The 14021-nt window shown below is 39.5% G+C and overlaps 1 protein-coding gene and 1 pseudogene across 1 annotated transcript in view; both read right to left on the reverse strand.

The window, feature by feature from the left end:
• Positions 1–14021, reverse strand: part of SLX4IP (SLX4 interacting protein) — a 231868-nt gene that overhangs the window by 122709 nt on the left and 95138 nt on the right. The window lies entirely within an intron of this gene.
• On the reverse strand, positions 12604–13860 carry LOC119042692 (60S ribosomal protein L27a-like; annotated as a pseudogene).

The following is a 14021-nucleotide window of genomic DNA, read 5'->3' on the forward strand; positions in this document are numbered from 1 at the left end:
AGTAGGAAAGAAAGACATTTAGGGGAAGTATACAGACTAAGAGAAGATAAGGGTTGGGGGCAAAATGTTACCTAATCTTCATCAGAATCTTAAAATATAGGCAAGCATGAATCACTATCCCCATTTATGAGAGCTGTATAACTTAGGATCTGGAAAGATAAGATCAAATGGCAAGTAATTGGTGGTTGCCTAGTTCTCCTTCTTGACACTGCTTTGCTGTCTTCTGAACATACATATCTTGCCTAATACTTTTATAGCACCACTACCATCTCGCGCCCCCACAGGTCAAATAAAAACTTGAAAGCAACTCACAAAAATATTAATTATTTTAAAGATCAAAGACATTTTTATGTGTATAGTAAACTGAATTTCCAATTAAATATCTTTCCTATGACTATTTTCTCATCATCACTGAGTGGGCCCCTGGGAGCCCTGTGTGTTTCTGACTTCATCACTGGGCTTGGCCATAGCTAATGGAACAGTCATTTCATGTTTCTCAGCAATGTGGAACTAAAGCAAGGTGCGTGGTCAAGAGTGTCACCCCCATGGCCACACCTGTAACATATAAACCTGCAACTGTTGGGGCTGCAGCAGGGTCTGAGAAGAACCAAACTAATGACCTTAGAGGAGCAGACACGAGAGACACTCTGCAGAGGGCCAACCCCCACACCTTCCCCCCCACTCTGGAGCTCTGGGAACCATCCCTGTAACTGGGTAATAAATGCCAAAGGGACACAGCCCATCCGCTTCACCAACCCCACGAGGCCTGAAGCTTTCTTCCCTCGCATATAACTGGGCTTACCCAAGCAAGCCTGCTGCCACCAGGCCTTCCTATTTTCTTCATATTCCCATGCCAGAGTCTCCAGGCCATGGGCCCACTGGCCCCCAAGCCAGCATTTCAAGCTCTAGGTTAGACCAACCAGACCCATGCTGGGCAGGAACAAAAACAAACCACCGAACACCACTGCCTCCTAATTCATAAACAAAACATAACAAACTTCTAATTCATAAACAAAACAAACCCTTCATCAACTGTTCCCATCCTTTAAAATTGATATAATAAATTCAAATAAGAATTCAGTTATAGCTAAGTGGAAATGTGAATTTTTATTTATATAATGAAAGGTAACTGTGTAAGATTTCTTAGTCTGCTCATGATTTTAAAGCTTAACATGAGCTTCTCACATGATACATCCTCTAGCAGATAGTGTAAATGTATCATCTCCTGCAATAAATCCTTCCTTCATTCAATAAGGCAGCACTGGGTGCCTTGGTGCCAGGGACTGTGCCAAGCACTGGGGAGGGGGATGGGAATAAGCAGTTGTGGTCCTTAACTCCCTTGAGAGTCTCATTTTAGAAAGAGTTATTAGAGTATAATGTCACAGTAAAAATGAAGGGGCTATTGCTTTATCTAATCCCGTAACTAATTCATCTATCTCCATAAAATCATACCTGTATAGATAGGGATACATAAATACAGAAATATTTCACTACATCCACATAGATATCAGTTGAAAAGGCCACTGTGATAAGACAAATATGGCCAATCTAATGATTACCATGAAAACCAGTTAAATGTGATTTAAATGAATTCAATTCCCCTTCCCTCCAGGAACTGGCTTAAGTGTAACTTTATCATTAGAAACAAATTTAATATAAACCTCTATCAGGAGGAGAAAACTATCAACCACTTCCATCTCTCAGTAACTATCACATCATCTTGTCACAGAGTGTTCCTTCTGGGCAGATCTGAGCTTGGGGTTCATCTGGCCAAGGAGGCAATGACCGCCACTTTCCCCATACCTCTGGTTCCCACTGATCCATCCCGTGCCAAGAGCTCTAATGCAGAGGAAGTATTAGACCTCTGTTTGCACTTGGGGTTCAGACACATACATACAGGCATGTCCATCAAAAGCAGAGGATGACAATGGTCTCTAGCCCATTGAGACTTAAGAGGTTAAATGGCTGGGAGAAACTGCAGGGTGATTGGGTTCAGTAACAGCTTATTGGGTTCAGCCTGGTAGCTGTGACCTGCCATCCTACCAAACTCTGTATTCACAAAAGGCCTGAGCAACCCTGTGGTGGAACCCCTTCCCCACCAATGCAGTACACTGTGGGGCTGGAGAGATGTTCCCATCATCATTTTGTAGCCAGGCTGTTGTGGCATGGGTGGGTTATGGATTAAGAGATTCCATGGCTAGGAAGAACAAGGAAGGTGCTCTGTAGGGGAAAAAAAAAAGTAGCACCTGCCCAAGCTGACAGGAGGGTACATGTGAGCACACTTACCTTCTTCCCAAGGAACATATACCTGTGTGATGGAAGGACATTTTGATTTGGGTGAGGTATGTGGGTGAGAAGAAACAGGCCAGCAAATGTAGATTTTCATTTCATGCAGTATTACTGGTACACACAGGCCCAGGAGGCCAGGAGCCACGTGTCTCCTTCACTCCTTTATACTCTCCTTGCTCCCTGTTGAGTGGCCTGGGCGGGGTGGGGGAAGAAAGGGAGGACGAGTTCCTACTAATAAAGTATACTTCCAATCTATGGGGTGGGGGACTTTAATAAATCTTTACAAAATAGATCTAAGATCCCCCCAAAAAGGTAACACTAAGGGAGAACTAATGGGATCATCACATTAACTATAACCACCTACATTTCCTACTGACAGCAAATCAAAACAGGCATTTTCAAGTTTTAGCTTAATAATCCCTAATGCTTCCATGTCACAACTCATTTAATCAAACTCCTATTCAACCTCCCTGTACTGCTGAGCTCACCTCTCCCCAGCCTTCACCTGCTACTCTATGTTGGTGATCTCTATCACTTGCCATGGAGGCTTCTTTCTGTTTTATGATGGTGGTTAATGGAAGCTCTAATTAATCCCATTTACTGTGCAAGGACTCGATCAACCCCCCAAATCAGGCTGCCTTTTCTTAATGACAAAGACAGATGGAATAGCAGGTAGATTCTGGTTCCACTTCAGTCCTGTATTCACTAAAAAATGCTTAACTTCCATTTCCTCCTTTGGACAACCTGAAAGGGCTGGTCCCAATCATGATTAAGACCATTTCCACATTTTTTTGTTCTAGGAAGCAGTTGGACTTGAAGATAGCTCCCCAACATAAACAATCAGTATACAGCATATTTTTATTTCAACATGTTATGCAAAACTCTTTTTTAGAATATTGACATGTTCTAATAATGGACTTCCTGGTAAACTAAGACAGTGTTACACAATAAGATAAAAAAGGGCCAGAGAGAAGGAGAGAGGAAGGGAGAACACAGATTTTTTAAAATATCATACATACTCACACACACATAAATGTACATATGTATAGATACTTTCTTTAACTTACTGAACACAACTAGCTTAGTGATAGAAATGCCATTTACAGGAAAACCACTGAGGTATTTTTATTACTAATTTTAAACTTTATTGAAGTGATATTGGAAAATAACATTATATAAGTTTTAAGTGCACAATTCTGTAATGCATCATCTGTACATTGTACTGTGTGCTCACTACCCAAAGTCCAGTGTCCTCCTGTCACCAAATACAGGGTCTGGCAGAGGTAACACCATTAAGTGTGGTTGGCAGGGTACGTGACTGTCTACCACAAGATGGACAGCAATTTGAATAATTTAACCTAAAATGTCATAAAATATGCTTGAATGTGATAAGGTTATGTTACAGAATTACATGCTTATGATTTGGTAATAAAACATTTTTATATAATAAAAAGGGGGCATTATTTGTGCTAGACTCTGTATTTGACCCCCTTTATCCTATTCATCTCTACCTTCTTCCCCTCTGGTAACCACCATAGTGCTGTATGTATCTATGTGTTTGTTTTGTTTGTTCGTTTGTTGCTTTCAGTTTTATATCCCACATATGAGTAAAATCATATGGTTCTTGTCCTTCTCTAATTTATTTTGATTAGCACAATAATCTCAATATCCATCCATATTCTCAAAAAAGACACAGTATTTCATCCTTTCTATGGAAGAGTAGTATCCCACTGCATATATTTACCATACCTTCTTTATCCAATCATCCATCAAAGTACACTTAGGTTGTTTCTATGTCTTGGCTACTTTGAATAATTCTGCAATGAATAGGGGATACATATTCCTTTATAAATAAATGTTTTCAAAATTTTCAGGTGATACCCAGAAGTGGGATTGCTGGGTCATATTCTAGCTTTATTCTTAATTTTTAAGGAACCTCCCTGTTTTTCATTGTAGCTATATCAGTATAGATTCCCACCAGCAGTGTATGAAGGTTCCTTTTTCTCCATATGCTCTCCAGTACTTGTTATTTCTTGTCTTATTGATAACAGATACCCCTATGAGGTGCTTTTAAAAGCAGATAAAGGGGATTAAGTCTAGGTCCCAGCAGACATTCTATTCTCATAAGAATATAAAGTAATACTTATTTTATTTGTAATTGTGACAGATCATTCCACATAAAATTATTTTCCAGGTAATTAAAACCTACTCCTTTAAAAACACTGTATTGAGCCCTGGCTGGCGTGGCTCAGTGGATTCGGTGCTGGCCTATAAACTGGAAGGTCACGGGTTCGATTCCTGGTCAGAGCACATGCCTGGGTTGCAGGCCAAGTCCCCAGATGGGGGTATGTGAGAGGCAACCGATGGATCTCGCACATGTTTCTCTCCCTTTCTTTCTCCTCCCCTCCCACTCTCTCTAAAAATAAATCAAAATCTTTAAAATAAAAAGTCAGAAAAATAATCTGTTAAAAAAGAAAACACTCTGTGTTCACAAAGAGTGCCAGACATAGTGCCTAGCACAAAAGAAGCTGTTTAATAAATATCTCTAGAAGGAAGGCAGGAGGGAGGCCAGCCACAGAGGAGTGCCATACCTCTGTGTGATCCTGACTCATACAAGACTTTCTGTAACAAAATTAAATGATGTATATGCTTCATATCTTTACTAATTATATATTGACATTTAAAATAATTTCCCCATTTGTTCCCTTAGCTAACTGGCACCTCTAACTGTTCACTGTGTGCCTACCTCTAGCATTCCCTCTGCTCCTAATTTTTAAATTATGCAATTTATCTTTTGTGCCCTACAAAGCTCAAACATTTTAGAATTGTATGTAAATGTGAAGCTGATTTGAATGAAAACAGACATGGTAAGGAAAGTGTTTGAGTGTTAGTGGCCATATTTGGGGATTCGGGACCACTTCTGGTCTTTTCCTGGTAAATTCTTGGTTTCTAGAATTAGAATCCTAATAAATAAGACTGCTTTCTGGGTACATTAGCTATTCTTGACTCAGGATTCTTATTTGATTTTAATTCATTTTCAGTAGCTGTGAGCAGAAAAATGAATATAAATTACCTTGAGTATTAATAAGGAGCTTCCTTAATCTGGGCACCAGGGTCCTTGATTATATGTAAAGAATCTCTGGCAGAAAACATTTATGCTGAGCTAGGAGGCAGGGAACCCAAGGCAGAGAGGTGAAGGGAACTCTTAAAGAAGAGCAACGAAAAGTCCCTGGAAGAAAGCAACGTGGACAGAAACCAGCCTGGAATGAATGGAGTAACAGAGGAATTCAGGAGGGACGAAACTCAGAACAAAAGAGACAGAAAGACAACCTGCTGGGTCTGATCACCAGGAGAAATGTAATGACAGGGATTTTAAAGAACAGCTGGAGGGTGAAGAATGGACCAACCAGGCTACTGATGAGAACAAGCAAATGAAAACCAAAAGGGGAGAATAGAATTTAACTCAAAGGAAATCAAAAATGTTACAGAAAATGAAATGTAATCAGAGTATACTACCTGGCTCAACAGTAAATATTGTTATCATGAAAACACAATATGTATTTATATAAAAATGTCCAAATTAAATATTGAATTTTTCATAATACTCCAGAAATCACCATAAAAGCATGCTATTTAGAAACATGGAGGTAAAAAAGTAACAGAAGAAACTGCTAAGAGTTTAGAGTGATCACTTCTGGGGAGCAGAAACTGGATGGAGAGCAGTGGTACATGGAACTATTGTCTTTCTTTCAAAGTCTATAATGTGATGCCAAGACAATTAAATAGGGGAAGAATTAAAAAAGAAAAGAAAACATATGTTCATACAGATGGTATTGGGACAACTAACTATCCACATGCAAAGAAATGAAGTTGAACCCATTCTTTAAACCACACATAAAAATTAATTTAATTTAAAATGGACCACAGACCTAAATGTAAGAACTAAAACTATGGAACTCTTAGAAGAAAGCATAGTAGTAAACCTCCATGACCTTGGTTGGACAATGGTTCATAGACATGATACCAAAATGACAAGTGAGAAAGAAAAAACTGATAAATTAGACTTTATCAAAATTAGAAACCTTATATGCCAAAGCACAAAGAAAGTGAAGAGACAAACTGCAGAATGGGAGATAATATTTGCAAATCAATATATCTGATATGATGAGAATATTAAAGGAATTCTTATAATTCAGCAATAAAAAGACAATTTAGAAATGGGCATAAGACCTCAACAGACAGTATTCCAAAGATAAACACATGGCCAATAAGCACATGAAAAGATGATCAACACTATTAGCCTTTAAGGAAATGCAAATTAAAACCACAATGAGATATCACTTCAACCCACTAGGATTACTATAATCGAGATCGACAATAACTGTTGACATGCATGTGGAGACAGCTGGAATCCTCCTGCATTTCTGGTTGGAAAGTAAAATGGTATAGCCACTTTAGAAAATAGTTTGGCAGGTTCTCAAAAAGTTAAACATACAGTTACCATGGGACCTACCAATTCCACTACCAGGTATGTACCCAAGAGAAATAAAAACATGGAAGTGTAGCTGGAGGTACAGGTAAACATGGCTCACCTACTCATACAACCACATCAAAATGACAACAAAAATATACAACCATCACTCCGAACCATCAGAAATCGAGTTGAATAGAAATCTGACAACTGCGGGATTAAAGAAACCCACATCCATACAGACTGGTAGGAGAGGCGGAGAGGCAGAGATGCAGAATGGGCTGATCCCACATCCATGTGTGGTGGATAAAAATTCAGGAGGGGATATACTGGGAACAAGGAGTCCCAGCCCCATACCAGGCCCGCAGCCCAGGGTTCCAATGCCAAGAAGATAAGTCCCCATAATTTCTGGTTGCAAAAACCAGTGGGGATTGAGTTGGCGAAAGAAACTTCTGGAGTCCCAGGCAGTTTTCCTTAAGGAACCCACATATGAACTTATTCCCACTGAGCTTCGCCACCAGGGTAGCAGCCTAAAAGGCACTAGTGGCTTAAAGAGATGAACCGAAGTATCCGGCATCAAAGTGGAAGCTGGGGGATAGCTTTCTCTCAGACAGAAAGGCAGGCAGAAGTCATTGTCCATTTTCTAAGCCCTCCCCCAACACAACCACAGAGCAGGCAGACTGGTGCCATATCCGAGACTCCATCAACCTTGCCAACACTACTTGCTCTACTCTGAAATCCTTTGAGACTCCATCAACCCAACTTATAGGACCACCCAAACTGTTAACCGTGACTTTTCCATAGGAATGGATGGTCTTCCTTAATCTTATCAAACTTCCTTAATCCTACCAAACAAGCAACAGCTGACCTCAGTAAAGCCCTAGCTCCATAACCTCTAGCTAAATGGCCCCAGGCCTGGCTGGCACTAGCATCCACCAGCCTAGATTCACAACTTGGCTTTGCCGAGAATCTCCAAGCCCAGCACAAGTAGTAGCCACCTCAGATTGCTTTGTAACTCATGCAGGGTGGCCCTGGGAAAAACGCAGGTGGGGACTCACCTTAACTTGCACCACTGGGGAAACCCCAGAGCCTGAACACCCAGTGGACAGCTACGGACCCTGCACCTACACAGTTCATCCACCACTGAAGGCAGAGGGTGATGGTCAGTGGTCACAGCCAGTCCTTGCAGCTGACCTGCCTCGGTAAAACCCTCCCATTGACCTGCCAACAACAATCAAGGCTTAACTACAAGAGGATACGTACATAAAGGGTACACCTCAAGGACCCAGCTTGGGTGATAAGGGAGGCTGTGCCGCTGGACCCTATAGGACACCTACTACATTAGGCAATGCTACAAAGACAGGGAGTCATAACAGCTCTACCTAATATATAAAAAACAAACACAGGAAGGCTGCCAAAATGAGGAGACAAAGAAACATGGCCCAAATCAAAGAACAGATGAAAACTCCAGAAAAAGAAAAACTAAACAAATGGAGATATACAATCTATCAAATGCAGAGTTCAAAATGCTGGTTATAAGGATGCTCGAGTAACTTAGGGAGGACCTCAACACCATAAAAAAGATCCAGACAAAAACAAAGTATACACTAATTGAAATAAAGAACAATTTACAGGGATACAACAGAGTGAATGAAGCTGAGAATCAAATCAATGATTTAGATTAATATATGGAAGCAAAAAACAAACAATCAGAACAACAAAAAGAATAAAGAATTCAAAAAAACAAGGACAGTGTAAGCAGCCTCTAGAACAACTTCAAGTGTTCCAATATTCACATCACATGGGGGCCAGAAGGAGAAGAGAAAGAGTAAGAAATTGCAAATCTATGTAAAAAAAAAAAAAAAAAAAGAAAAGAAAACTTCCCTAATTTGGTGAGGGAAACAGGCAGGCAAGTAAATTCAAGAAGCACAGTGTCCCAAACTAGATGGACGCAAAGAAGCCCACTCCAAGATACATCACAGTTAAAATGCTATAGGTTAAAGATAAAGGGAACGTTAAAAACAGTAAGAGAATGGCAGTTAGTTGCCTACAGGGGAGTTCCCATAAGACTGTCAGCTGATTTCTAAAAGGAAACTTTGAAGGCCAGAAGGAACTGACAAGAAATATTCAAAGTCATGAAAAGCAGGGACTTACAGCCAAAATTGCTCTACCCAGCAAAGATACCATTTAGAATTGAAGGGCAGGTAAGACCTTCCCAGACAATAAAACACTCTAGGAGTTCATCATCACCAAACCGTTATATGAAGTGTTAAAAGAACTATTTAAAAAAAAGAAGTTCAAAACTATGCACGATGAAGTGGCAATAAATAGATATCTATGTATCAACAATTGAATCTACAAAACAAACTAAGCACACAAGAAGAACAGAGACAGAATCATGAATATGGAGAGTGTTTTGATGTTTGCCAGATGGAAGAGGGTTGCAGGGGGATGGGCTAAGAGGTGAGGGGATTAAGAAGTGCAAATGAGTAGTTATAGAATAGCCATGGGGATGTAAAGTACAGCATAGTAAATGGAGCAGCCAAAGAATTTATATGCAGGACCACTGACATGAACAATGATATGGGGATGGCCTGAGGGGAGTTGTGGGTTGCTGGGTGGAGGGGACCAAAGGGGGAAAAAATTGGGACAACTGTAATAGTATAATCAATAAAATTAAAAATAAATATGTAAACATACAAGTATACATAACATCTTTAACACAAATGCTTAGTAGTGACATCATTCATAATAGCCAGAAAGTTAAAAAAACCACAAATACCTATTTACTGATGAGTAAGTAAACGAAAGGTAGTTGACCCATACCATGGAATATTATTCAATTATAAAAAGAAATGAAGTACTGATGCATGCTACAATATGGATGAACCTTGAAAACAATATCCTAAGTGACAGAGCCTAGTCACAAAAGACCACGTATTATCCAGTTCTATTTACATGGAATGTCCAGAATAGGCAAATTGCTAAAGAAAGTAGATTGATGTTTGCCTAGAAGTGGGAGTGCTGGGTCACCAATGGGGGTAGAGGTAGACTGAAGAATGAGTGACTGCTAATGGGTATGGGGTTTCAATTTGGGGTGGTAAAAATGCTCTAAAATTACATTGTGGTAATGGTTGCACAAGTCAATGAATATACTAAAAACCACCAGATTATACACTCTCATGGAATTACTTTATAGTATGTAAATTATGTATCAATAAAGCTGTTTTCAGGTCCATAAGGGAGTGGTTATTGTACCGATGTTTGTCAAAGCTCCTTCAACTGTACATTTAAATGGGTTCATTTGATTTTATGTCAATTATATCTCACTAAAGTGGACTTTAAAAAATGTCTCTAATGCAATCAATTTATTAGTGAATTTACACAAATGTTACTTTTAGAACACTGAACAGGAAAGAATATCAAACTATCTTTCCATCACCAGCATTAATCACCTGTGGTAGGCAGACACCTCTGCCTGTATTAGAAAGGCCCCCAGTGCTGGTCAAAGAATAACCATCTGTCAGAGAGACATGGTTCAAGTTCCAGCAGGAAAGTGCTGATGTCAGTTTAATTAACATTTGCCTAAAATTAGCAAGCACACCTTCCTGGCAAAACATTTCTTTTTTCTAAACAGAATTATTTATTATTATACTAGCTCAGGATCACACTGATGGTGAACCGACAAAGGTAGAACCAGACTCCTTGCTGATAAGCATCAGCACAGGTCACTCATTAGCAACCCCAGACAGTGGCTCCATAGGTCAGCCCATATTGAAGGCTTTTTAAGTGCCAGGTGCTGCCCTAGTACATGAAATGCTCTCTTAACTTATTCCTTCTATTGATACTATGAAGCAAGGACTATTTATTTACCCGCCTCTACTGCCCAAATTTACTGATGAGAAATTGGGTGCTAAGCAGTTAGTGAGCAGCCTATAGTCAAAGAGCCAGGAACAAAAGTGCCAGAAGCCCCACTCAGGCTTGTCTATCTCCAGAACCTGAACTTCTAACAAATAAGATATACCCACTTCCCTAAAGCAAGCACTTAACATTTTCCTTTCTTTTAATAAATGTAGCATTTTGTATTTCTAAAATGGGAAGATGCTTACTGACAAACCATTTCTGATTAGACCACCTGTTTCTCCTTACCTTACATAGAGTTCTGGTCTATGTCTATCTTTTGTTTTGAATCTACTCCCTTTTTTCCTTCTCTCTCTTTGAATTCCGCCCACCCCCATCAAGCCAGACTGAGGGCTACAGTAGTACCTTTGGCCTCTGGCAGTGCTGGGCTTTATAACTAAGCATGGCATTGACCACCTGAGGACAGATGTTACAGAGCTCAGTCTTTTTTGTGTGGTACGTATAAAAACAGAGAACCAGCAATAGATGAAAGAAAAGACTGGTTTAAATAATTTCATAAATTTTTAGGAATGCTTTCTTAAGTATGATGATTTGACAATTTACAGTGATCAGAATGAACATACATAGCTCCTCTCATGCTCACTCTCAACTATTATTTGGCTAACCACATTACTTTATCTGGTTTAAAGTTGTAGGTTGACCCAAAAGATAATCTTGACCTCAAAATAAATCTATTAAATATTGTGTAGATTGAAGGGAAAGGAAAAGGAGACCTCTCTGAGAAGCAATACCATATTTGGTTTCAGGAATCCACTGGGATGTAAAACACAGACAAAATTATGGGCCACTTTAGAACAAAGCTGTAACTGCTGAGACATTTTTCACTGTTAACGGGAAAGATGGATAAAAGGCAATGAAGATGACCTAAGCCACTTTAGGATTTTCTTGGCTAATGCCAGCAAATTCCTTCTAAAAAACAAGGCAGCAAACTTGATGTTTGATGTTTGCCTCACGGCTATCTTCGGTGGGGTGAACTTTGGAGCTTTTCTGTGTTAGAATCATCTTGATGATGAGCTATTACGCAAGAATCTGACTTGTTATAAAATATCCCAGAACTGAAACATGCAAACAAACACACATCTTAGAATGCTGCCAATGCATGGGAATTTCTCTTCTGGAACAGTCCCTGGAGTCAGTTTAGAAGCCTCACAGTCATACCTCAGTTTTGCTCAATAATATTAACTACCTTATCTATCTACCGTAGTAAACAGCTTTTTATTTTCTCTGAATCAAAAATCTAAACCTCTCCTCAAAGATTAAAAACTTCCTAGCATCTACATTTTGTGTGTGTGTGTGTGTGTGTGTGTGTGTGTGTGTGGGCACCTAACTATGCAAAGAAGACACCTCCAGGCCATGCATATGGCACAGATAAAAATAGCCTTAAGAAGCAAGAAAGAGATCTTAGGTGACTAACAGCAAAATCAAAAAAGATTTGATTGTTCTTAAAATACTGACTTTAAAGAACTAATTGATAGTCTTATGCTTTCAAAAACACAACAAAGCTTTCAAATTTAAAAAAAAATGCCATTCAAGTACAGTAATCAGGCATATGAACTGAAGAGCCATGCTTAAGTCATGAATTTTATTCAGAAGACATCATTTCCTTCCAAATACTTGAAAATATCAGTTTCCTAAGTCCTTAATTTATGTACATTACAATTTTCAATGTTTTGACTGGAATTCATTTGGAGCAAGGAGCCAAGACTATTTTAAATACACAAAAACAAAATAAAACTGGTAATTACATTACTGGACTTGGTCCCTATTTGGTCTTTACTGCACTTTGGAAAGCGACTGCATCATTTCAAGTGCACACCTGTTTCACCAAGAACAATTCCTTTAAAAATGCTATAACTAAGAAATAAGTGTAAATTCAATTTAATACAATACATATCAACATTTGATTTTTCTCTCCAAAGGTACTGAAGGTTTTTGTGGGTTTTTTTGGCACTGTGATAATTTAATGAACTGCCCACCATGTGGCTTCAAGCTACCAGAGCATCAGCCCCTCCAACACTCTTAATCTTCTCAGCTCTTCTGCTGAAGAATTTGGCCTTCACAATGACTGCTTTGGGAGCTTTCCCTTCTCCAGAACTTTGTAGTAGCCCCCTAGCACCACATCAATGACAGCAGCAGCTCCAGCCTTGTTTTGGGCAGCATTTACCCATGTCTGCTCACTGACCAAGGCCTATAGTTTATCAAGGCTGACAGTGTGGCAGAAGCTCTGGTTTCTCTTTAAGTGGTAATACCTCACACCAACTTTCCCAAAGTAACCTGGGTGACATTTGTCAAAGTTGATCCCGCGATGACGTAAGCCACCAGTATTACCTCAGCCTCCTGGGTGCTTTCTGTGTTGCCAATGCAGCCGTGGCTATGGCTCATGTGACCCAGAAATTTCCAAGTCTTCCTCAGTCTGGATGGCATGTTGGTGGTCAAGATGCAAGAGCAAGATACTGTATTTTTTTTAATGTTTCAAGATGGGCCAAACAGCCCACATTTCTACTCCCAATCAAAGTGAAAGGTCCTGGGACCACAGAGACTGGTCTTCTGTCTTGTTGGTCTTGATGCTAAACCCACCCACAATTGCTTAATCTGACACACAGCAGTTGCACCATAGTGGTGGCATACTTCTCCCCAACCTAAAAGTATTAAAACTGTAGAGAAATGCACAAAGCTCTCGGTTAATAGTCCTCTACTTCTATTGTATATTTTACATTAAAAATTACTTTCAGAATATACTCTTTGTTTCTAGGCTTATAAACTTCCAACCCCTAAAAGCTGTTTCGAAGAATTTCTCTCAATGTGATGAAAGTTAACTTGACAGTGAAGAAATACATTTTTACCACATTAAGGCTCCCGTGTGGCCCATTAAAAGTGTTCAGGATTATTAGTACAGTTATTAAATGTTTAATGCATTATACAGAGGGTGATCTTTCCATGCTATGAAAACTTTAACTTTTGTATGCTCCAACCAGCATGCTCAAACATGAAAGCTAACTGTTTGCAGATTTTTGCACTTGGTGCCCTAATGTCAGTTAAAATGCAGAATACTTAGCCAAGAGCTTAACAGAAGAGAGAATGAAGTTGGGGCAAGAGTCAGGCAAACAGGAAACATTCTCTCATTTGTCCTGATGCCAAAATGAACTTAGACAATTGTCCTGAGGCAACATTGAAAGTGTGGGAAAACACACCAACTATAATACACCTCGAAGAATACATGTTAAAAAGCTGGGGCCAGGAGGCATACCCACTGGCTCTCCACTCTCACTCCCACTCCTGGGAGAAGTTTTATTACCAAACCTATAGACACCCTTCTTTGCACTTTTCTCTGAGTGAGAAG

The sequence above is a fragment of the Artibeus jamaicensis genome, unplaced genomic scaffold, assembly GCF_021234435.1.
Source record: "Artibeus jamaicensis isolate MK-2021 breed Jamaican fruit bat unplaced genomic scaffold, CSHL_Jam_final contig_685, whole genome shotgun sequence".
NCBI classification, from domain to species: Eukaryota; Metazoa; Chordata; class Mammalia; order Chiroptera; family Phyllostomidae; genus Artibeus; species Artibeus jamaicensis.